At 44.2% G+C, this 23,051-nt stretch overlaps 1 protein-coding gene across 2 annotated transcripts in view; it reads right to left on the bottom strand.

The window, feature by feature from the left end:
* PACSIN2 (protein kinase C and casein kinase substrate in neurons 2) overlaps positions 1-15,533 on the bottom strand; it is a 75,082-nt gene extending 59,549 nt beyond the window's left edge. For both annotated transcript variants that reach the window (XM_060778183.2, XM_060778181.2), the window contains exon 1: positions 15,379-15,533. The gene's annotated coding sequence lies outside the window, so the exon portion shown is untranslated. The remainder of the gene's footprint in view (positions 1-15,378) is intronic.
* Positions 15,534-23,051: the final 7,518 nt, after the last annotated feature.

Genomic DNA, 23,051 nt, shown 5'->3' on the forward strand with positions numbered 1-23,051 from the left:
TTGTACAGTTTCCCTTTGCCTTCCTCTGGAGCTGACAGATTGCACATTTCTCAAGGTTGAGCAGAGATTTGAAGCCTGGTCTCCAGAGGTTTAGTCCAACACTCAGACCACTGCACTATACTAGTCACGAGCAAAGCCTCTTTTATCTAGCCATGATTATTTATTTATTTATTTATTTGAGGCTTTTATATCCCGTCCTATCTCAACCTCCGCAGAGGGACTCAGGACAGCTAACAAATCAGCACCCCATGGCATCCACATCAAAAACATAAATATGCAATTTAACAGCAATATAATAATAACCATATAAAACAGTATAAAACAATGTAAAAACAATATAAAAACAATGAATCAGTCAGCGGTCACCGGTTTAAATCATCATCCAAGGGCAGTCCATCAGTTCTATATAAGTCATAATGTCAGCCAGTCAGCCTAATCTACAAAGGCCTGAATCCATAGCCAGGATTTTACTTGTTTCCGGAAGGTCAAGAGGGATGCAACGGATCTAATTTCACTTGGGAGGGAGTTCTACAGCCGGGGGGGGGGGGGCACCACAGAAAAAGCCCTGTCCCTTGTCCCCGCCAGACGCGATTGCGACAATGGGGGAACAACGAGCAGGGTCTCCCCGAATGATCTTAGGGCCCTAGGTGGAACGTTACGGGACAAGTAAACAGGGCCAGAACCGTTCAGGGCTTTATAGGCCAAAGCCAGCACTTTGAATTGTGCTCAGAAGCTGATAGGCAGCCTGTGGAGCTGGCGTAACAAGGGCATTGTGCACTCCCTGTACCCAGCCCCAGTGAGCAACCTGGCTGCTGAGCGTTGGACTAGTTGAAGCTTTCAGGCAGTCTTCAGAGGCAACCCCATGTAGAGTGTGTTGCTGTAGTCTATTTGGGACTACTGCAACCAAGAAGATGGTATTAAGCAAAGTTTTACTATCTTTTGGCATGATGGTTAAATTACAATCACCCTGTATTGCCAGAAGCTACTTTGCCTAGAAACCAGATTACATATGGATGGGAAATGAAAGCAGACAGACACTACTGAGGCCATGGTATTGTTCAATTAGGTTTGGCCTAGTACTTAAAATGAGCTACTTGTATTAATTAACAAACTGTAAAGGACACAATATTCTTACTGTCCAGCATAGTGGTTTCGATTCCAAAATGCATTCACTCTTGTACCAGGGTCATTTTATACACAAAATAGCTTTGTGCATGCAAACCAACACAAAATACCATTGATAACATGCTGAAAAAAGAAGCCTAACCAGAGATTATCTTGCCGCACAGAGAAAGCAGTGCTGTATGGAAATCCAGAAAAACAATGCAATTATATCTGTCCCAAATCACTGCCTGCACTAACTGGTTAGCAGCAGCTAGAAAAGACAAGCTGCATAGGTAAATTGATTACTATTCTTCATCTCCAAACAAGCATTTGGCACAACTGTTGAAAAGTATTTAATAAAAGAATTATGTTACAAAAGAATTCAATATACATTCTATACAGCTGCTTTAATCAATAACAACCTGAAGGTTGTCTTTAAATATCCTTATATCAAAGGTGCAGGGAGAAGAGGCAGCTATGGTGAATGTCCACAGTTTCTTTAAAGAATATATTGCCAAATATATTTTCTTTAAGAAAGTATGGAATAAGATTCTGATCATCCAAAGATTTATTATAATTCTTCTATTTCTTGCTCTGCAAATCACCTCACTAACACATATATCTTTTGCTGTAAAATATAGCAAGAGCAATCAGTGGGTCAGAAGCAAAGAATTCTGTTCTAAATTAATAACAAATCACTCCAATGTTAGATTTAAGTTCTGGGCTGTTTTTGTTTATCTAAAGAATGTACAATGCAAAATTATCTTTAGAATATTCCCTACATAGTTGTATGCTTTCAATACAGACATACAAGTCAAGATGTATTAAATTTTTGCCTCTGTTGGTTATCATTATAACATCTGAGCCTTCGATACAATGGCAATGTTAATTAATTTCTCAATTAGGAGGTGAGCTATGCTGTAAGTGATAAGGATCTTACAGCACTCTGGCCTCTTTATTTATATTTGTGTGGATATGTACACAGAAGTTTTAGTTATTTCCTGAATTTATACCTCACCTTTCTTTCAAAATGATATCAAAGGCAGCTTGGATTGCCTCACTATTCAAAGGGCCCTCAAAGGGATCTACAATATAAGTAACACTGATTAGAACTGAGAGAATAACCATGATATGGTGAAGATAAGAAACTGCAACTATAATAAAATGAAAATACACTACTAAAATCTGAGAACAATGTTAACAGTAAATGCTTTACAATAATATTGTTTCCTCCAAGTGCAAATCTAAGAGCCGTAGCAAACTGGGGTTTTGCGAGAGCAAACTGTGCCAGCACGAGCGATGCTCCGCCTCTTTCTCCGCCTATTTCCCTTTGCTAGGGCAGCGTTGCGAGCATACGCTCGTGCTGCAGCAAACTACAGGGAGCTTGTGCTCGGGCTTGCTCCGAAGCCCCGCCTTCTTTTCCCCCGAGGCTGCTCTCTCTCTCTTGCTAGCGTGCCTGTTTTCCATTGCAGAGGGCAGGGATGCGAGCGTACGCTCACAGTTGAATTCTGCCAACTGCGAGAGTACACTCGCATCGCTGCGCTAGCAAGGGAAAACAGGAACACTAGCAAGAGAGAGAGCAGCCTCGGGGGAAAAAAGGCGGGGCTTCGGAGTGAGCCCGAGCACAAGCTCGCTCTCGCTTTCTTTAGTTTGCTACGGCTCTAACATTTGTAGAAAAAGACACCACAGCCAGGGTACAATTTTTTTTAAATCTATCCCACATAACCCACAAAATTGCCTACTTGAGTTGTAAGAACCATAGGAGATATATATATATATATAGATAGATAGGACCCATATATCCAGCTCAGGTAATGGATATAAACTATACACTGATTTTTAAAGACCACTTTTCAGATATTGTAGATCCAAGCCACTTATTGCTTTCTAGACAAAAATCAATAGTCTGAATAAGGCACAGAAACTATCATATATGCTCATGTGGAGTCTAAACTCATGTTTAAGTCAAAGGCAGTTTGGGGACCAAAATTCCGATGTCACCCATGGATAAGTCAAGAGCTAGTCTATGGAGAGGGGAAAGCACTAATACCACTTCAGGGGGGCAGTTACCCTTGGCTGCTACCATTTCCTTGCCCAAGCATTCTTTAAAGCTATATGGAGAACCATTACTTATAGGCGATCACTCGTGGCCAAGTATGACTATCTTCCAGGGGTAGAGTCTTGGTTGTAAATCTGTGACTGTTAAGACTTTTTCTGGATCCACATGGTCTTTCACATTGAAGACATAGATTTTCAGATGGAAGGTCGTCACGACAATGATTTGCTCAATGTGCTTTCCTCTTGGCACGTTTCTTCCTTTCGTTCTGTTTTTATGCCAGTTCGTAGCACTGGTGGTAACAGCCGACCAGTTAGAGTGTTCAAGTGTCAAGGCTTTCCAGTTCTTGGAGATTATATATTTTTGTGGTTAGCTTTAAGCCTATCTCTAAATTTCCTTTGCTGTCCATCAACATTCCATTTTCTGTTCTTTAAGTTGAAAATCAAGTAACTCCTTTGAGAGATAGTGATCAGGCATTCGGACAACATAGATAATTCAGTGAAGTTGATGGCGGAGAGTCATTGCTTCAGTGCTGTTGGTTTTTGCTTCTTCCAAAATGTTAGCATGTGTCTACCTTTCTTCCCAAGAGATTTGCAGGATTTTTCAAAGGCAATGTTGATGAAATCTTTCCAGAAATTGAGAGTGACATTTGTAGAATAGTCCATGTTTCACAGGCATTCAACAGAGTTGGAAGGACAATAGCTTTATAAAGAAGCATGCTGGTATCACTACAAATGTCCCAATCCTCAAACACACTATCCTTTTTTTAGGTTCTCCAGGACAGAGTGTCCTTGCCTATTTATTTATATTATATTATATTATATTATATTTGTATCCCACCCTTACCCTAAAAGGGGACTTAGGGCAGCCTTACAGCAGGCAGCAATTCGATGCCAATACATATAAATATAAAAATAAACAAAATTTAAAACCATACAATTAAGTATTAATTATTGAAACATCAATTAAAATCACATAATCCAGATCATATTCCAGGGCCTGTCCAATTGACAATTCTATTAGTCCGATATCCTCATTGCACTTTTTACTGGTTGAACGCATGGTTCCATAGTCTTAAGCTTTTTCCTGGAAGACAGGAGGAAGGAAGCTGACCTGATTTCACTGAGGTGGGAGCTCCATAGATGGGGGCCACCACTGAGAAGGCCCTGTTTCTCATTCCCACCAATCGCGCTTGCGAAGGTGATGTGATCAAGAGCAGGGCCTCTCCAGATGATCTTAACTTCCGAGGTGGGTCATGGAGGGAGACAGGTAAGCTGGGCTGGAACCGTTTAGGGCTTTATAAACTAAAGCCAGCACTATGAATTGTGCTTGGTAGCAGACTAGCAGCCAGTGGAGCTGGAGTAACAGAGAGGTTGTGTGCTCTCTGTATGTTGCTCCAGTGAGCAATCTGGCTGCTGCCTGTTAGACCATTTGAAGCTTCCAAACAGTCTTCAAAGACAACCCCATGTAGAGCGCATTGCGGCAATCAATTTGAGATATAACAAAAGCGTGGACCACCGTGGCTATTGCAGCTCTATTCTGAAAAGGGGATTGTTCCTTCTTTTATATGAATTAAAATACAGTACATGTAGATACATGAATAAGACAAGCAAGATTTTTGGGATTAATTTGACAAAATTGACTAAAATTTCTAGACTTATACATTATTATATATGGTAATTAAAATCTGTTGCAGCTATTCCTACATCAGTTTCTAATGCTCCACAAATTTCACACCACACAGAAAGCCAGCTGCAGCATTCTATCCTATTTCTTGTGTTCAGCATGTGTTGAAAGTAGTCTCAGCAAAAGATGAGTAATATATAAATCACTATAGTCAGATTCCGATTACTAAGCTCACACAACAGGAAAAGCTTGGCAAAGAAAACTTTGGCCATCACCATTACTCTTGACCAACTAGGACAGTGTTTCTCAACCTGGAAGTAGGGATCCCTGGGGGGGGGGGGGGGGAGGGCATGAAGTGGGTTTCAGATGAGTCACCAAAGACCATGACAAAACATATATTTCTGATGGTCTTAAAACCTCTTTGGAAAAGAAGCTGAAGACCTCTCCGCGGGTCATTCTCTTCCTTTTTGGCAACAGATGGCGAATCTTCCCACCTAAAACCCACCTCCTCTCTCTGGATATAGGTGAACTACAACTCCCAAACTCAAGATCAATGCCTTCCAATATTTTCTGATGGTCATGGGAGTTCTGTGTGCCAAGTTTGATTCAATTCCATCATTGGTGGAGTTCAGAATGCTCTCTGATTTTAGGTTAACTATAAATCCCAGCAACTACAACCTCCAAATGACAAAATCAGACCAGTCCACAACCCCAGCAGTATTCAACTTTGGGAGTATTGGGTATTTGTGCCAAACTTGGTCCAGTGAATGAAAATACATCCTGTATATCAGATATTTACATTATGATTCATAACAGTAGCAAATTTACAGTTATGAAGTGGCTAAAAATAATTTTATGGTTGAGGGTCACCACAACATGAGGAACTGTATTAAGGGGTCGCAGCATTAGGAAGGTTGAGAACCACTTCACTAGGAGAAGACATGCTCCAGAAGAACCTCCATGTGGCAAACCTGCTCCTTCACATGGGATGCTATAGCTTTCAGAATATGCTATAGTCCCACAGCCAGGCGAGCTTGTGTATGAATCTACCAATCTTATTTGGAAATGTTTTCCACAGAGCTCCTACAAAAATGTGTTAAAAGAAAAAAAAACTGCTATGCAAGGATATTTAACTTGGCTTCAAAGCTTGTTTTAACGTACCTCATGAAGCAAAGTGAACCAATTTATTTAGATAATGATAGGTGAAGTTCAAAATATACACCTGCAAAGATAGAATTGCCTTAACCAGACTATCATTTCAATCAGCAAGGGGTGGTCATTGAAAAAGCCAAGTATCATGCATTCCGCTTATAAGTAAATTAAGTTATTATCTCACAGAGTAGGTGTCTTCTACAAGGATAGAGGCAGAGGCGAGTTATTCAGCTAGAAAAGCATCTGACTCATTACAACCAAAGGAGCCAGGAAAGATGTAGCCAGACATAGCAAATACTAGAATACTCACTATAATTTTTGTGATGTCCTACTCAGTTCATATATTTATAGCCCAACCCACAGTGATCCTCAAGGCAGCACTTCTCTTGACTTTCATCATCCACTAATTCTATTTCTCGGGGGTGGTCTAGCATAAAAAGTGCCCTAACTTCCTATAACTGTATTTCCAGTACCACGCAGAAGTCATTGATGAATTTCACTGCAGATCCACATTAGGGAACAGAAGAGAAAGCAAGAATGACATTTAGTGTTTACAAAACAAATTAATCTAACTTCTCCATGATAGCTAACTACTATCGTCACCTATAGATAGTAATTATCCTTCAATGCTTTTCCTAGCCTGCAGTACAATTAAAATTCCATCTTACCTTTCTCAATCACCTGAAAAATTAAGAATCCCACAAAAGTATGGAAAGCATTAATAAGCACAGAATTCAATAGGTTTAGCAGAACCACAACAGAATACAACCATTCCCATATGATGCTATGTTTCTTTAGATTTCAGACTTCTTTGCTTTTATCCCATTTGCCATGTTTATAGTAATAGTGGGCCCTTGGTATCCATTGCATTTGCTTCCAGGATCCCCCATAAATATCAAGATCCATGGATACTCAAGCAACATTATACGTATATAACGACATTGTAAAACCAAGTCTTTATACAGCATGACTAAATCAAAGTTTGGTTTTTGGCTATTTAAAAATATTTTGAATCTGTGGATACAGAATTCTTGGCTACAGAGGGCCAACTATAGTCTATATAATCCCCTTTTCATAACATGTCCTTCTCAATCAGTCCAAATGCCCCAAGGAAGAAACTCCGCAGAACCCAGACTCTGAAGATTAAAGATAAGATGTTTCATAGTTTTGCAAGTATGTGCCTTCAAGTTGCCTGTTCATTTATGAGACCCCATGAATGTCATAAGCAAGGAATGTCATAAGCAAGGTACGGTTTTGTCAGCTCCCTACTCTGAAATATAGCTTACAGAACCTGATATCAATTGGCTGTTTCCCATCCCAGTGCTAATCAGAGATGACTCCTGCTTAGCTTTCAAGATTAACCAGGATCTGGTGTCTTTAGGGTTCTGATGACCAAAAGGTCAGCGGTTCAAATTTGGGAAGCGAGGTGAGCTCCTGTCTGTCAGCTCCAGCTTCTCATGCGATGGCATGAGAGAAGCCTCCCACAGGATGGTAAAACATCTGGGTGTTCCTGAGCAACATCCTTGCAAACAGCCAATTCTCTCACACCAGAAGCGACTTGCAGTTTCTCAAGTCACTCCTGACATGAAAAAAGGCAGAAACATGACATATTAGACAATATTAGTAGGCAGTGGCAAAACTTCTAAAGAAAACTTCTGAAAGATCTCTTGTATATTATGCCGTCTCTCTAAACGAGATTCTGGGTACCCACAGCCAGCCATGTGGATGTGCTTTAGCAAATCTCAACAATCTTGTGGCACCCCAAAAGGTATAAAATAAATACAGAGTGTCCCAAAGGTCTCTACACATAGGAAGGCTATGGAAGGATAATAGACAGCTATCTCTCTTAAATGGAGATGGAGGGGCACCACCCCACTATGGTATCAGTGTACGGTGAATGAGGGGTTGAATACTGAATATTTTGGAAATACAGGTAGGTACAATTTCCCATTTCACCCTGCACAGAAATAATACAACATAAATATGGTTGGGGGGTTTTTGTGGCTGCCATTTTAAAACTTTTCAATGTGCTATTTTTAACCTTTTGTATGCCATTTTACCCTTTTGTGCAGACCTCAAAAACAAATTTTAGCAGTTTAATACATGAAGTAGGAAACAGCATTTTAACACCAGAAACAAAAAAATGTGTTACATAGTGTAATAATAATAATTTCAATGTGCCATTTTAAGCTTTTGTACACTATTTGTAACCTCCAAGGTGAACTGAACCACTTAATCAGGGCTCTGCAGGCCAAAGAGTATTCTGCAACAGACATCAGAAGAGCTGACAGACCAAGAACAAGCCACAAGAGTAAAGACAAAGATCCACATAAAATAAAAGAGTTCTTACCATACATCAGGGGAACCACTGACTGCATAGGGAAGCTGATGAAGAAACACAACCTACAAACAGTCTACAGACCCACCAAGAAATTCAACAAATGCTACGTTCAACAAAGGACAAAAGGGATCCTCTCACCACTGCATCAGTCTAACATATACTGTGCAACTCTGGACAAGTCTGCATGAGAACCACCAAACACAGCGCCCAGACACAAATAAAATAACATGAAAGGCACTGCAGACTATGACAGCTATAGCAGAGCACTTGACAAACCAACCTGGACACAGATTATTTGAGAAAACAAAAATGCTGGACCACTCTGACAACCAGAGAAGCCACTGAAATCCTCAAGCATGTGAAAAATTTCGACAGAATGTTGTATGTTATAATCTGGTATTTGTGTATTGATTTATTTGCCCTATATGTGAAAGACCTATGATGTAACCACTGAATGAATGACAAACTAGTGTAACAATAACAGTCCCATAATTCAGATAGTCCTCCACCCAAGGAGTAAACAAGGCTTCTAAACAGAGGCTGGATGGCCATCTGTCAGGGGTGCTTTTATTGACTGTGGTTTTCCTGCATGGCAGGAGATTGGACTAGATGTCCTTTTTGGTCTCTTCCAACTCTATTATTCTATGATTCACCATTCTTGGAAACGAGTCAGTTGCCAGCTGCCTGCCTTTACCGGATAGATCTAAAATCATGCCTGCGATGAAAGGAATCCTTCAAGAGGCAGAGAAAATGTATGGAAAGAAACATCCAGCCAAGCTTTGCAGGGACACTTCCCCTTCACAGGTCCTGCAGCAAATAGTAATAGAGAAACAAGGCCCAGGAGTGGGTAGGTAGCTGTCAATCAAATCCAGAGAAGGGCGTGTTTCTTTTTGGGCAAAGTCATGGAACGTGTGGTGGCCTCACAACTCCAGGCATTCTTGGTAGACACAGATTATCTAGACCCGGCACAGTCTGGCTTTAGGCCGGGACACGGTACCGAGACAGCCTTGGTCGCCTTAGTGGATGATCTCCGTCGGGAGCTCGACAGGGGGAGTGTGTCCCTGTTGGTGCTACTCGACCTCTCAGCGGCCTTCGATACCGTCGACCACGGTATCCTTCTGGGACGCCTCGCGGGAATGGGTCTCAGAGGTACTGCTCTGCAGTGGCTCCGGTCATTCCTCGAGGGTCGGTCTCAAAAGGTGTCACTGGGGGACTCCTGTTCTACCCCACAACCTTTGTTTTGTGGGGTTCCTCAGGGTTCAATACTGTCCCCCATGTTGTTTAACATCTACATGAAGCCGCTGGGCGAGATCATCCGGAGTTTCGGGGTGCGGTGTCATCTGTACGCAGATGATGTCCAGCTCTGTCACTCCTTCCCACCCGCTACTAAGGAGGCTGTCGAGGCCCTGAACCGGTGCTTGGCCGCTGTGACGGTCTGGATGGGGGTGAACAAATTGAAATTGAATCCAGACAAGACAGAGGTACTCCTGGTCAGTCACAGGGCCGAACAGGGTATAGGGTTACAGCCTGTGTTAGACGGGGTCGCACTCCCCCTGAAGACACAGGTTCGCAGTTTGGGTGTGATCCTGGACTCATCGCTGAGCCTGGATCCCCAGGTTTCGGCGGTGACCAGGGGAGCATTCACACAGTTAAGACTCGTGCGCCAACTGCGACCGTACCTTGGGAAGTCTGACTTGGCCACGGTAGTCCACGCTCTAGTTACATCCCGCCTTGACTACTGCAACGCTCTCTACGTGGGGTTGCCTTTGAAGACGGCCCGGAAGCTCCAATTAGTCCAACGGGCGGCAGCCATGGTATTAACAGGAGCAGGGCGCAGGGAGCATACAACTCCTCTGCTGTACCAACTCCACTGGCTACCGATTAGCTACCGAGCCCAATTCAAAGTGCTGGCTTTGACCTTTAAAGCCCTAAACGGTTCTGGCCCTACATACCTATCCGAACGTATCTCGGCCTATCAGCCCACCAGGACCCTAAGATCTTCAGGAGAAGCCCTTCTCTCCATCCCGCCTGCTTCACAAGTGCGGCTTGCGGGAACGAGAGATAGGGCCTTTTCTGTGGTGGCCCCCCGGCTTTGGAATGCCCTCCCTACTGAAATAAGATCAGCCACCTCGCTAATGGCATTTCGGAAAAAACTGAAAACTTGGATGTTCGAGCAAGTTTTCAACTAATTCCGATGTGATGATGTTTTGATCATGGACTAGCAATCAAGGATAACGAATTGGATTACGACTTTAACTATGAGATGTTCCGGTCTGTATTGGTGGCCCAATACTATGTATGTATATGTATGTATTTTTATATTTTATTTTATATTTTTAAAGTGAATATTGTATTTTTAAATATGTTGTAAACCGCAATGAGTCGCCGCACAGGCTGAGATATTAGCGGTATACAAGTGTACTAAATAAATAAATAAATAAATAATATTGGAGAATCTCAATCCACTCAGGGGTGTCGCCGGAGTGTTAAACTCCTCTAACATCTATATGAAACAGTTAGGAGAGATCATGCAGAGTTTTGGGTTTTGGTGTCATCTGTATGCAGACGACACCCAACTCTATCACTCCTTTCCAGCATAACCCAAGAAAGCCATCCTGACCCTGAACCGGTGCCTGTGAGCTGCGATGGCCTGGATGAAGATGAACAAATTGAAATGTAATCCTGTACTCCTGGTCAGTCGGAAGGCAGATCAGGGTATAGGGCTACAACCTGTATTAGACAGGGTTACATTCCCCCTGAAGATGCAGGTCCACAGCTTGGAAGTCCTCCTGGTCTGGGTGTTGACCCTGGAGGCCCAGGGGTCAACAATGGCCAAAAGGGCCTTTTCACAGTTAAAGCTTGTGTGCCAGCTGTGCCCGCAGCTTCAAAAACTTGATCTGGCTATGGTGGTACATGCCTTGGTTAGATCCCGGTTAGATCACTGCAACGCGCTCTCAGTGGGGCTGCCTCAGAAGAGCATTCGGAAGCTCCAACTGGTTCAAAGGTCAGCAGCCAGATTGCTAACAGGGGCTGGTTACAGGGAAAGAACTACCCCACTTCTAAAACGAATGCACTGAGTACCAGTCAGCTTCCGAACGCAACTCTAAGTGCTGGTTTTAACCTACAAAGCCCTAGATGACTCGGGCCAGTCTACTTAAAAGACTGTATTTCTCTCTCAGTACCTGCACAAACCCTGAGATCAACAGGAGAAGTCCTTCTCTGGGTCCCTGGGTCAGATAAAAATCTTTCTCTGGAATCAGGCCTTTGGGTGAAGATTAATACAAGAGTGATAGGCACCATAGTAACACTTGGGCTAAACCTTTCTGTGCAATGCCTTCAGAGAAGTGGCAAAAGGACAGATAATGGCTTCGGTTTATATCTATTTGTTGTTGTTTATTCCTTCAGTCACTTCCAACTCTTTGTGACTTCATGGACCATCCCATGCCAGAGCTCCCTGTTGGCCATAGCCACCCCCAGCTCCTTCAAGGTCAAGCCAGTCACTTCAAGAATACCATCCATCCACCTTGCCCTTGGTTGGCCCCTCTTCCTTTTTCCTTCCATTTCCCTCAGCATCATTGTCTTCTCTAAGCTTTCCTGTCTTCTCATGATGTGGCCAAAGTATTTCATCTTTGCGTCTACTATCCTTCCCTCAAATGAGCAGTCAGGCTTTATTTCCTGAAGTATGGACTGGTTGCATCTTCTGGCGGTCCAAGGCACTCTCAGAACTTTCCTCCAACACCACAGTTCAAAAGCATCTGTCATCCTTTGCTCAGCCTTCCCTATAGTCCAGCTCTCACATATGTAGGTTACTATGGGGAATATTATTGCTTTAACTATGCGGATCTTTGTTGCCAGTGTGATGTCTCTACTCATCACTATTTTATCGAGATTGGTCATTGCTCTCCTCCCAAGAAGTAAACGTCTTCTGATTTCCTATTTAGTTTTTAACTGTAACTGAAGAGTTGATTGTATTTTAATCTGGAATGTGTTTTATTGTGGTTTGATTGACTTATATTATATTTTAATGATGGTCCTTGACTATGTCTATTTTCTTTTTGTCCCAATGTACCTGTATATTTTATACTTTGTTGTTAGCTACTTTGAATCCCAGATGAGGAAGAAACGCAGGGTACAAATAAAATAATAATAACCAGACGATATCTCTCTATCTTTCTCTCTCTCTCTCTGGGCCCTTCCACACAGCCATACAGCCCAGAATATTAAGGGAGAATATCCTACAATATCTGCTTTGAACTTAGGCAGAAAAAATGAAATGCAAAGAATGGGGGGCGCATGGCTCGAGGGCAATACATGTGAAAAAGGTCTTGGAGTCCTCGTGGACAACAAGTTAAACATGAGCAAACAATATGATGCGGCAGCAAAAAAAGCCAATGAGATTTTGGCCTGCATCAATAGGAGCATAGTGTCCAGAGGAGGGTGACTAAAATAATCAAGGGTCTGGAGAACAAGCCCTATGAGGAGCGGCTTAAAGAGTTGGGCATGTTTGGCCTGAAGAAAAGAAGGCTGAGAGGAGACATGATAAGGTAAAGGTTGGTAAAGGTTGTCTGACTGTGGGGTGTGGTGCTCATCTCCATTTCTAGGCCAAAGAGTCGGCGTTGTCCATAGACACCTCCAAGGTCAAGTGTCCGGCATGACTGCATCGAGCGCTTTTACCTTCCTGCCGGAGCGGTACCTATTTTTTTATTGTTTTATTGGTTTTTTCCCACTCCCACCCTCCCTCCTTGTACATGCAATTTATACATCAAACTACAGAAGTTACATTTGAAATATCAGTCTTAGTCTTAATTTTTCTACTCCACATCTTAACACATTCTCTAAATAATTCCTAACTGGTTCCCACATCATCTTAGTTATTGTAACCTTTTCAATGTTATCTATATTATTCCATTTACAATTGATCTATTCACATTTTGCATGTTTCCGAACTGCTAGGTTGGCAGAAGCTAGGGCTTGACAGCAGAAGCTCACACCGCTCCCCTGAATCAAACCTGAGACCTTTCGGTCAACAAGCTCAGCAGCTCAGCGCTTTAACCCACTGCGCCACCAGGGGCTCTGTTTAAAAGCTTCCAAAGAAGGAGCCTCCGCCACACTCTGGGGCAGAGAGTTCCACTGCTGAACGGCTCTCACAGTCAGGAAGTTCTTCCTCATGTTCAGATGGAATCTCCTCTCTTGTCGTTTGAAGCCATTGTTTCGTGTCCTAGTCTCCAGGGAAGCAGAAAACAAGCTTGCTCCCCAGGCCCGTAGCCAGGATTTCGATTTGGGGGGGGGGGGGGAGGTTAGTTTGTTTCAGGAGGGGGGCTGAGTCTGAGGTAAAGAGGGTCTAGCCTAGCAAACCTTTTGTATCATTACCCCAATACTCCCATGCATATGGGATATATTGAGTATGGTGATCAGATTATGATATGAATAAACATAATGGTTTAAATAATGTACCAGTAAGGCCTTTTTGCGAACCACCAAGAGAATTGGGGGGGGGGGGTGAAGCCCCTCAAGCCCCCCCCCCCCCCCCCGCTACATGCCTGTCCCCTCCTCCCTGTGGCTTCCTCTCACATATTTATACATGGCTATCATATCTCATACTGCAGATGCAGACTGTGGCCAGGAAATCAGAAGATGCTTACTTCTTGGGTGGAGAGCAATGTCCAGTCTCGATAAAATAATAAAGAGTAGAGACATCAGACTGGCAACAAAGATCCGCCTAGTCAAAGCCATGGTATTCCCTGTAGTAACCTACGGATGTGAGAGCTGGACCTTAGGGAAGGCTGAGCGAAGGAAGATAGATGCTTTTGAGCTGTGGTGCTGGAGGAAAGTTCTGAGAGTGCCTTGGACTGCGAGAAGATCCAACCAGTCCATCCTCCAGGAAATAAAGCCCGGCTACTCACTGGAAGGAAGGATACTAGAGACAAAGTTGAAGTACTTTGGCCACATCATGAGGAGACAGCAAAGCCTAGAGAAGACAATGATGCTGGGGAAAGTGGAAGGCAAAAGGAAGAGGGGCCGACCAAGGGCAAGATGGATGGATGGCATCCTTGAAGTGACTGGACTGACCTTGAAGGAGCTGGGGGTGGTGACGGCCGACAGGGAGCTCTGGCGTGGGCTGGTCCATGAGGTCACGAAGAGTCGGAGACGACTGAACGAATGAACAACAACAACAAAATTTCGTTGTCTGCACTCAGCAGTATCCAACAGCGTGCCATATTCCGTTTCCAAATGGTAAAACTTTTCTTCTTCTTTGGCCCTTTGAAGACCTTGTATTACGTCTTCCTCTGGTCACAGATTCCCCATTTTCAAACTTCCATAGATATGGTCTTTCTTAATTTTCCTTTACGAAGATATCATCCTTTGCAAAGTTTAGCTTAGTAAATTAGTATCTGGGTAATCTTCCTAACCGGTGGCCTCTGCCGGATGTCCAGAGGAAGGCGAAAAACCTCCAGGGTTTTGGCCAATTGGCCCTGGAGGAAAATTCCTTCCCAGCCCCAAAAGTGGCGACCAGTGCTACCCTGGGCATGTCGGAAAGGGCCTTTGGGACTTACATCATATCTCCTCTCAGCTTTCTCTTCTTCAGGCTAAACATGCCCAGCTCCTTAAGCTGCTCCTCATAGGGCTTGTTCTCCAGACCCTTGATCATTTTAGTCGCCCTCCTCTGGACACATTCCAGCTTGTCAATATCTCTCTTGAGTTAAGGTCTCTTCCAACTCTATGAAATAGCTGAGTCCACACTGTCATATATTCCAGTGCAAAGCAGACAATGTGGGGTTTCATTCAGGGCCCTCAGAGGACCAAGGCACTCGGAGACCTGTTTCCTGAAGCGGTGGAAAGAGGGCAAGGTAGCCTGGCTTCCCTCCTCCCTCCCTCTGCGTCGGAGGGCCGACCTTGAGGCCAGGACTCTCTCCTTGCGTTTACCTCAGAGCGGCCCAACAGCTGAAGGAGACACAAACACACAGAGAGAGAGCAATAGAGGGAAGGCTACTTCTTGGGGCTAAAAAAGGCGGGACGGAACTAATGACTCAATGGGTTTCCCTTCCCCTCAGATCGAAATGAACCCAGCTCTGAGGGAAACCAGGTCCCTAGTTCTCACCTTCGCTCTTGACCTCGGCGGGCGCTGCGCTGACGCGTCTCTCCGGGAAGAAGAAGAAGGAGAAGAACCGAGCGGCCGGCGACTCCCCCCGCCCCGCCCTGCTCCACTCCTGCTCCTCTGCCGTGTCCGAGCGACTGGCCGCCCGAGGAACGCCTTCCTCTCCCCCGCCCTCTCAGATTGGGCGCGCGCCCTGCCCTCCGCGGTCCTGATTGGCCGCCGCCTCCCAGAGCCGCCTCCGATTGGACAGAGCCACCAAACTGCAACCAATCCCGTAGTAGTTCTTTTTTGTTGTTTTTTTCAAGCCAAGCTGATATCTCATTGGTTTTCCCTCGGCCAATCAACGCCGACTTCCTCGTTGAAGAAGAAACTGCGGAAGGGATGAAGCAGTGCTGTTGTGGGTCAGACTTCTGGTAGGCTGTATATTGGGATGTGTGAGGCCCCTTCCACACAGCTGAATAAAACCCCACATTTTCTGCTTTGAGCTGAAATATACGACACTATGGACTCAGATAACCCTAAAATGATCAGGGGTCTGGAGAACAAGCCCTATGAGGAGCGGCTAAAGGAGCTGGGAATGTTTAGCCTGAAGAAGAGAAGGCTGAGAGGAGATATGATAGCCATGTATAAATATGTGAGAAGAAGTCATAGGGAGGAGAGAACAGATCAAGGGTCTGGAGAACAAGCCCAGGGAGGAGGGAGTAAGCTTGTTTTCTGCTTCCCTGGAGACGAGGACACTGAACAATGGCTTCAAACTACAAGGAAGGAAATTCCATCTGAATATGAGGAAGGAATGAGTCCAGAGGAGGGTGACTAAAATGATCAAGGGTCTGGAGAACAAGCCCTATGAGGAGCGGCTAAAGGAGCTGGGCGTGTTTAGCTTGAAGAAGAGAAGGCTGAGAGGAGATATGATAGCCATGTATAAGTATGTGAGAGGAAGTCACAGGGAGGAGGGAGCAAGTTTGTTTTCTGCTTCCCTGGCGACTAGGGCGTGGAACAATGGCTTCAAACTTCCATCTGAACATTAGGAAGAACTTTCTGACTGTGAGAGCTGTTCAGCAGTGGAACTCTCTGCCCCGGAGTGTGGTGGAGGTTCCTTCTTTGGAAGCTTTTAAACAGAGCCTGGATGGCCATCTATCAGGGGTGATTTGAATGCAATACTCCTGTCTACATAGGGACCACCAAACGCAGCACCCAAACACGAATCAAGGAACATGAAAGGCACTGCAGACTACTCCAACCAGAGAAATCAGCCATAGCAGAGCACCTGTTGAACCAACCTGGACACAGCATATTATTTGAGAACACAGAAATGCTGGACCACTCTCACAACCACCATGTCAGACTACACAGAGAAGTCATTGAAATCCACAAGCATGTGGACAATTTCAACAGAAAGGAGGAGACCATGAAAATGAACAAAATCTGGCTACCAGTATTTAAAAAAAACTCTAAAATTACAACAGCAAAACAGCAGAGAGGAAACAACCAGGCACACCTTAACACCTCTCAACAAAACATTTTCCCAGGCTCAGCCAGGCCTTCAAATGCTAATGAAGGTGGTCAGTTGAAACAGTCACACCTAGCTCCAGCAGAGAAGAGCTCTTTGCCCCACCCCAGTCATTCCACAGATATATAAACCCATTTTCCTATTTCCAACAGACCTCACTACCTCTGAGGATGCTTGCTATAGATGCAGGCGAAACGTCAGGAGAAATGCCTCTAGAACATGGCCCTATAGCCAGAAAAAACCTACAAGAACCTAATATTCCTGCTTCTTGGCAGGGGGTTGGACTGGATGGCCCAGGAGGTCTCTTCCAACGCTATGATTCTATGATTGACCCAGTTCAAAGCAGATATTGTGGGTTACTCTGCCTTGATAAGGTAAAGGTTTTCCCCTGACATTAATTCCAGTCATGTCTGATTCTAGGGGTTGGTGCTCATCTCAATTTCTAAGCCGAAGAGCCGGCGTTGTCCGTAGACACCTCCAAGGTCATGTGGCCGGCATGACTGCATGGAGCGCCCTTACCTTCCCGCCGAAGTGGTACCTATTCATCTACTCACATTTGCATGTTTTCGAACTGCTAGGTGGGCAGAAGCAGAGGCTCACAGCGGAAGCTCACACCGCTCCCCAGATTCAAACCTGGAAAAGCCATCTGCTACATGGCTACCAGCCTCCTCCCAGTAGATTCAAATCAAGGAAAAGCTTTATGAGAACTACCACTCCTCTTGGCGTCCCCCCAGCAACAGCAAGGATATCCCTCTGGGCAGCTAAACCAAGAAATCCCAACTGGATGCCCCCCCCCCCCCCCCCGTGAGGGTCTTCTTCCAGGGGCAAACCACGAATGGGCAACTTGGAAGTCCCTGAACAGACTCAGAAGTGGAGTGGGGAGATCAAAAGACAACCTGGCAATATGGCATTACCTAAAAGAATCCCACACCTTGTGTGACTGTGGAGCAGAACTGACAACTCCACATCTGTATGCTTGTCCACTATGCCCTACCTCATGTACAGAGGACGAATTGTTGGAGGCTACAGACAATGCCGTTGCTGTTGCCCGTTTTTGGTCAAAAGATATTTAGCTACCTGCGCTCCTTCTATTTTTATCGGTTTTATAATAATTTATGCAATGCTTTTGATATGAAATAAATACATTATTCTAGGAACTCTCATCCAGCAACATCTATAGGGCTGAATTATTTCAAATAATATATTTGCTCAGAAATGGAACATATTTCTGAGTAAAAAAATTATAAAGGCAGCTGATGCAGAGGTGGATACAAACAACCCCGGAGTGTGGTGGAGGCTCCTTCTTTGGAAGCTTTTAAGCAGAGGCTGGATGGCCATCTGTCAGGGGTGATTTGAATGCAATATTCCTGCTTCTTGGCTTCTTGGCAATATTCCTTGGCTTCTTGGACTGGATGGCCCATGAGGTCTCTTCCAACTCTTTGATTCTATGATTCTAGTTGACTTACAGTATTCTAAGAATACGTACCAATGATTTACAGGCTTTGAATGTGTGCTGCAAAGATGATTAGCTTAAGTTTAGTGCATTTCTGTACTTTTTGTTTGCCTTTTATTATCATCAGTTATTTACAATATATTTATGAGGATTTGCATATCATAAAAAGCTAAATCAAACAGGCAAATGAACAGATGGTACACAATCCTACAGTAAAGTTCATTGGTGAGCAATCAAGGTGTAACGTTCACTAATTTTGTGATCAAATGAACAGTGTGTCCTTCCAAAAAAGGCAGCTGATGCAGAGGTGGGGACAAACAACCAACTCACCAATTAATATGTTCTAAAAAAAGGAAAGCAGTCTCAGAAAGATTTGTCACTGCTTTTAAGTCCTTTGAGTATTGCCACACATTCCAGATTTTCTCACACCTGGCTTCACATTCAAGGTACCTCCCTTCCATTTTGGGTCTATTATCATGTGTGTCACATGAAAATGCTCTCCCCCCCCCCCCTCCCCATAAACAAAGTCTGTCTGGTGAGGAAGGAGGAAATGGAGCAGGAAGAAGAAACCTTCAAAGGGGATCCAGTTCAACCTTCTTCTCCCAGGCAGGAAGACACAGTCAAAGCACCTCTGGATGGCCATCCAGGCTTCAGAGAGCTTTCATCACTATGAAAGTGGAGTTCAAGGAGTAGTTACTGCTATAACCTTTATAATTTACACAAGTTGTTGATTGAATTGCAGTAATGACCTCTTAAAATTGATTTATTTATTTGTCAGGGCAGCCAGTCAATTATATTACATTTCTAACAGAACAAAGCAAACAAACAGACAAAATACAAAATTTATGAGTTTGGTAGTTGATTAAATGTCCTGGCCACTTGGCGTGCTTCTGGTGTTGCTACAAGAAGGTCCTCCATTGTGCATGTAGCGGGGCTCAGGTTGCATTGCAGCAGGTGGTCAGTGGTTTGCTCTTCTCCGCACTCGCATGTTGTGGATTCCACTTTTTAGCCCCATTTCTTGAGGTTGGCTCTGCATCTTGTGGTGCCAAAGCGCAGTCTGTTCAGCGCCTTCCAAGTTGCCCAGTTTTCTGTGTGCCCAGGGGGGAGTCTCTCATTTGGTATCAGCCATTGATTGAAGTTCTGGGTTTGAGCCTGCCACTTTTGGACTCTCGCTTGCTGAGGTGTTCCAGCGAGTGTCTCTGTAGATCTAAGAAAACTATTTCTAGATTTAAGTCGTTGACATGCTGGCTGATACCCAAACAGGGGATGAGCTGGAGATGTCTTTGTCTTGGTCCTTTCACTATTGGCTGCTACTTCCCGGCGGGTGTCAGGTGGTGCAATACCGACTAAGCAGTGTAATTTCTCCAGTGGTGTAGGGCGCAGACACCCCGTGATAATGCGACATGACTCATTAAGAGCCACATCCACTGTTTTAGTGTGGTGAGATGTGTTCCACACTGGGCATGCGTACTCAGCAGCAGAGTAACATAGCGCAAGGGCAGATGTCTTCACTGTGTCTGGCTGTGATCCCCAGGTTGTGCCAGTCAGCTTTCGTATGATATTGTTTCTAGCACTCACTTTTTGCTTGATATTCAGGCAGTGCTTCTTGTAGGGCAGAGCACGGTCCAGAGTGACTCCCAGGTATTTGGGTGCGTTGCAATGCTCCAGTGGAATTCCTTCCCAGGTAATCCTCACAGCTCGGGATGCTTGTCTGTTCTTAAGGTGAAAGGGACATGTCTGTGTTTTAGATGGATTAGGGATCAGCTGGTTTTCCCTGTAATAGGCAGTAAGAGCACCTAGAACTTCGGAGAGCTTCTGTTCAACCATCTCAAAGCTCCCTGCTTGAGTGGTGATGGCACGATCATCAGCATAGATGAAACTCTCTGTCTCTTCTGGCAGTGTCTGGTCATTTGTGTAGATCTTAAAATTGATAAGTTTCTAATTAAGAAAAAAAGTTGATAGCAATATCTATGATGAACCACGTGGTTATAGAGGAAACTACACAAGAATCAACTGTAGTGCATCAGAAATGTGAAGGGAAAATGTCCAAACCTTATTTATACAGTACAGATCATATGATATATATATAGTGAGAGAGAGAATTATATATTGTATGAAACTCTTTCAAGAGGTTGGTTGAACCTTCAGTTTGCTAGTAAAGCTTAATTGCATTGTGCAAATTAGGCTCCGCACTCGCAGTGAGATAGAAGTAGATTCATTTATAGCTTGTGATTGGTGCATAGTGTGGAATAAACTGTCATTTGTTGTATTTGAAGCTGTCTGTTCTCTATTTGTGTCCACCCTCTGGAGGCTGGGAAAGAATGTGGGCTGGATTTGGAGGACAAAGGATAGCTGATGGGTTTACTATCAGCAATTCCTAGGAGATTCCTAGGTTTTTTAATTCTTTTTATTTTAATTGATGCATCCATTCAACTCCCAAGCCTTTCTCATACAAGTCTTATCTTAATATATGTTATTTCAAAAGTCACTTTACCTTGTATGATGCTTTATACATTCCTTAGATGTGTACCTCCCATTATCTGTGCCCATCCCCACCCCATTTCCCCCCTCCCTCCTGGAACAGCAATTCTAAATGATGTCATTGCATCAATTTAACCACGTGGAAAGCCTGGTACAAAGTGCTATATCTATCATCTCTGTCTATTTTGTCAGCTAGAATAGACTGTTTCCTGTATCAGTCTTGATTTGTATGGCTATTCAAATACTTATTTTTCCTTACATGAAACCATATCTTCCTTTGCCTCTATAGTGAGAGACTTGAAAGAGATTCCTAGATGTTGGACTGGCTGGGCATTGTGACCAGGCCCGTAGCCAGGATTTTGATTCAGGGGGGGTGCTGAATTTGATTCGGGGGGGGGGGGGGGCTGAGGATCTACCCTAGCAAACCTTTTGTATCGTTACCCCAATACCCCCATGCATATGGGATATGTATTGTCGAAGGCTTTCATGGCTGGAATCACTAGGTTCTTGTGGGTTTTTTCGGGCTATAGAGCCATGTTCTAGAGGCATTTCTCCTGACGTTTCGCCTGCATCTATGGCAAGCATCCTCAGAGGTAGAGGTCTGTTGGAATTAGGACAATGGGTTTATTTATATCTGTGGAATGGCTGGGGTGGGGCAAGGAGCTCTTCCCTGCTGCAGTTAGGTGTGAATGTTAGCTGATCTCCTTCATTAGCATTTGAAGGCCTGCCTGCGCCTGGGAAAATCTGTTGCTGGGAGGTGTTAATCTGTGCCTGGTTTTTTTCCTCTCTGTTGTTTAGCTGTTATAATTTTAGAGTTTTTTAATACTGGTAGCCAGATTTTGTTCATTTTCATGGTCTCTTCCTTTCTGTTGAAATTGTCCACATGCTTGTGGATTTCAATGGCTTCTCTGTGTAGTCTGACATGGTGGTTGTTGGTGTGGTCCAGCATTTCTGTGTTCTCAAACAGTATGCTGTGTCCAGGCTGGTTCATCAGGTGCTCTGCTATGGCTGACTTCTCTGGTTGAAGGAGTCTGCAGTGCCTTTCATGTTCCTTGATGCGTGTCTGGGCGCTGCGTTTGGTGGTCCCTATGTAGACTTGTCCACAGCTGCATGGTATACGGTAGACTCCTGCAGAGGTGAGAGGATCCCTCCTGTCCTTTGCTGAACGCAGCATTTGTTGGATTTTCTTGGTGGGTTTGTAGATTGTTTGTATGTTGTGTTTCCTCATCAGCTTCCCTATGCGGTCAGTGGTTCCCTTGATTTATGGCAGGAACACTTTTCCTCTGGGTGGATCTTCGTCTTTACTCTCGTGGCTTGTTCTTGGTCTTGCAGCTCTTCTGATGTCTGAGGTGGAGTATCCATTGGCCTGGAGAGCCCAGTTGAGGTGGTTCAGTTCATCTTGGAGGAGGTGGGGTTCGCAGATTCTTTTTGCACGGTCTGCCAAGGCTTTAATGGTGCTTCTTTTTTGACTTGGGTGATGGTTGGAGTTTTTATGTAGATATCTATCTGTGTGTGTGGGTTTTCTGTAGACGGTGTGACCCAATTGTTGATCTGGTTTGCGGATGACTAGGACATCTAGAAAAGGCTGTCTTCCTTCATTTTCTTTTTCCATGGTGAACTGGATGTTAGGGTGGATGCTGTTAAGATGGTCCAGGAACCTGTTGAGTTCTTCTTCTCCATGGCTCCAAATGGTGAAGGTGTCATCCACATATCTGAACCATATCGTGGGCTTTTTGGTTGCTGTTTTCAGGGCTTGTTCTTCAAAGTGTTCCATGTAGAAGTTAGCTATGACTGGGCTGAGAGGGCTCCCCATAGCTACTCCATCTTTCTGTTCGTAGAATTCATTGTCCCACTGAAAGTAACTGGTGGTGAGGCAATGGTGAAACAGAGCCGTGATGTCTTCTGGGAACCTCTGGTTGATGAGTGCCATGGTGTCTGCTACCGGGACCATGGTAAATAGAGATACCACATCGAAGCTGATCAGTTTGTCGTTTGTATTTAGCTTGAGATTGCTGATTTTTTCTATGAAGTGGGCTGAGTCCTTGATGTAGTGTGTAGTGAGCCCAATATGGCTTTGTAACTGTGCAGCAAGAAATTTTGCTAGGTCGTAAGTGGGGGATCCAATGGCACTCACGATGGGTCTGAGATCGTGATATATTGAGCATGGTGATCAGATCATGATGGGATATATTGAGCATGGTGATCAGATCATGATATGAATAAACATAACAG

This window comes from Anolis sagrei, chromosome 5, assembly GCF_037176765.1.
Source record: "Anolis sagrei isolate rAnoSag1 chromosome 5, rAnoSag1.mat, whole genome shotgun sequence".
NCBI lineage: Eukaryota > Metazoa > Chordata > Lepidosauria > Squamata > Dactyloidae > Anolis > Anolis sagrei.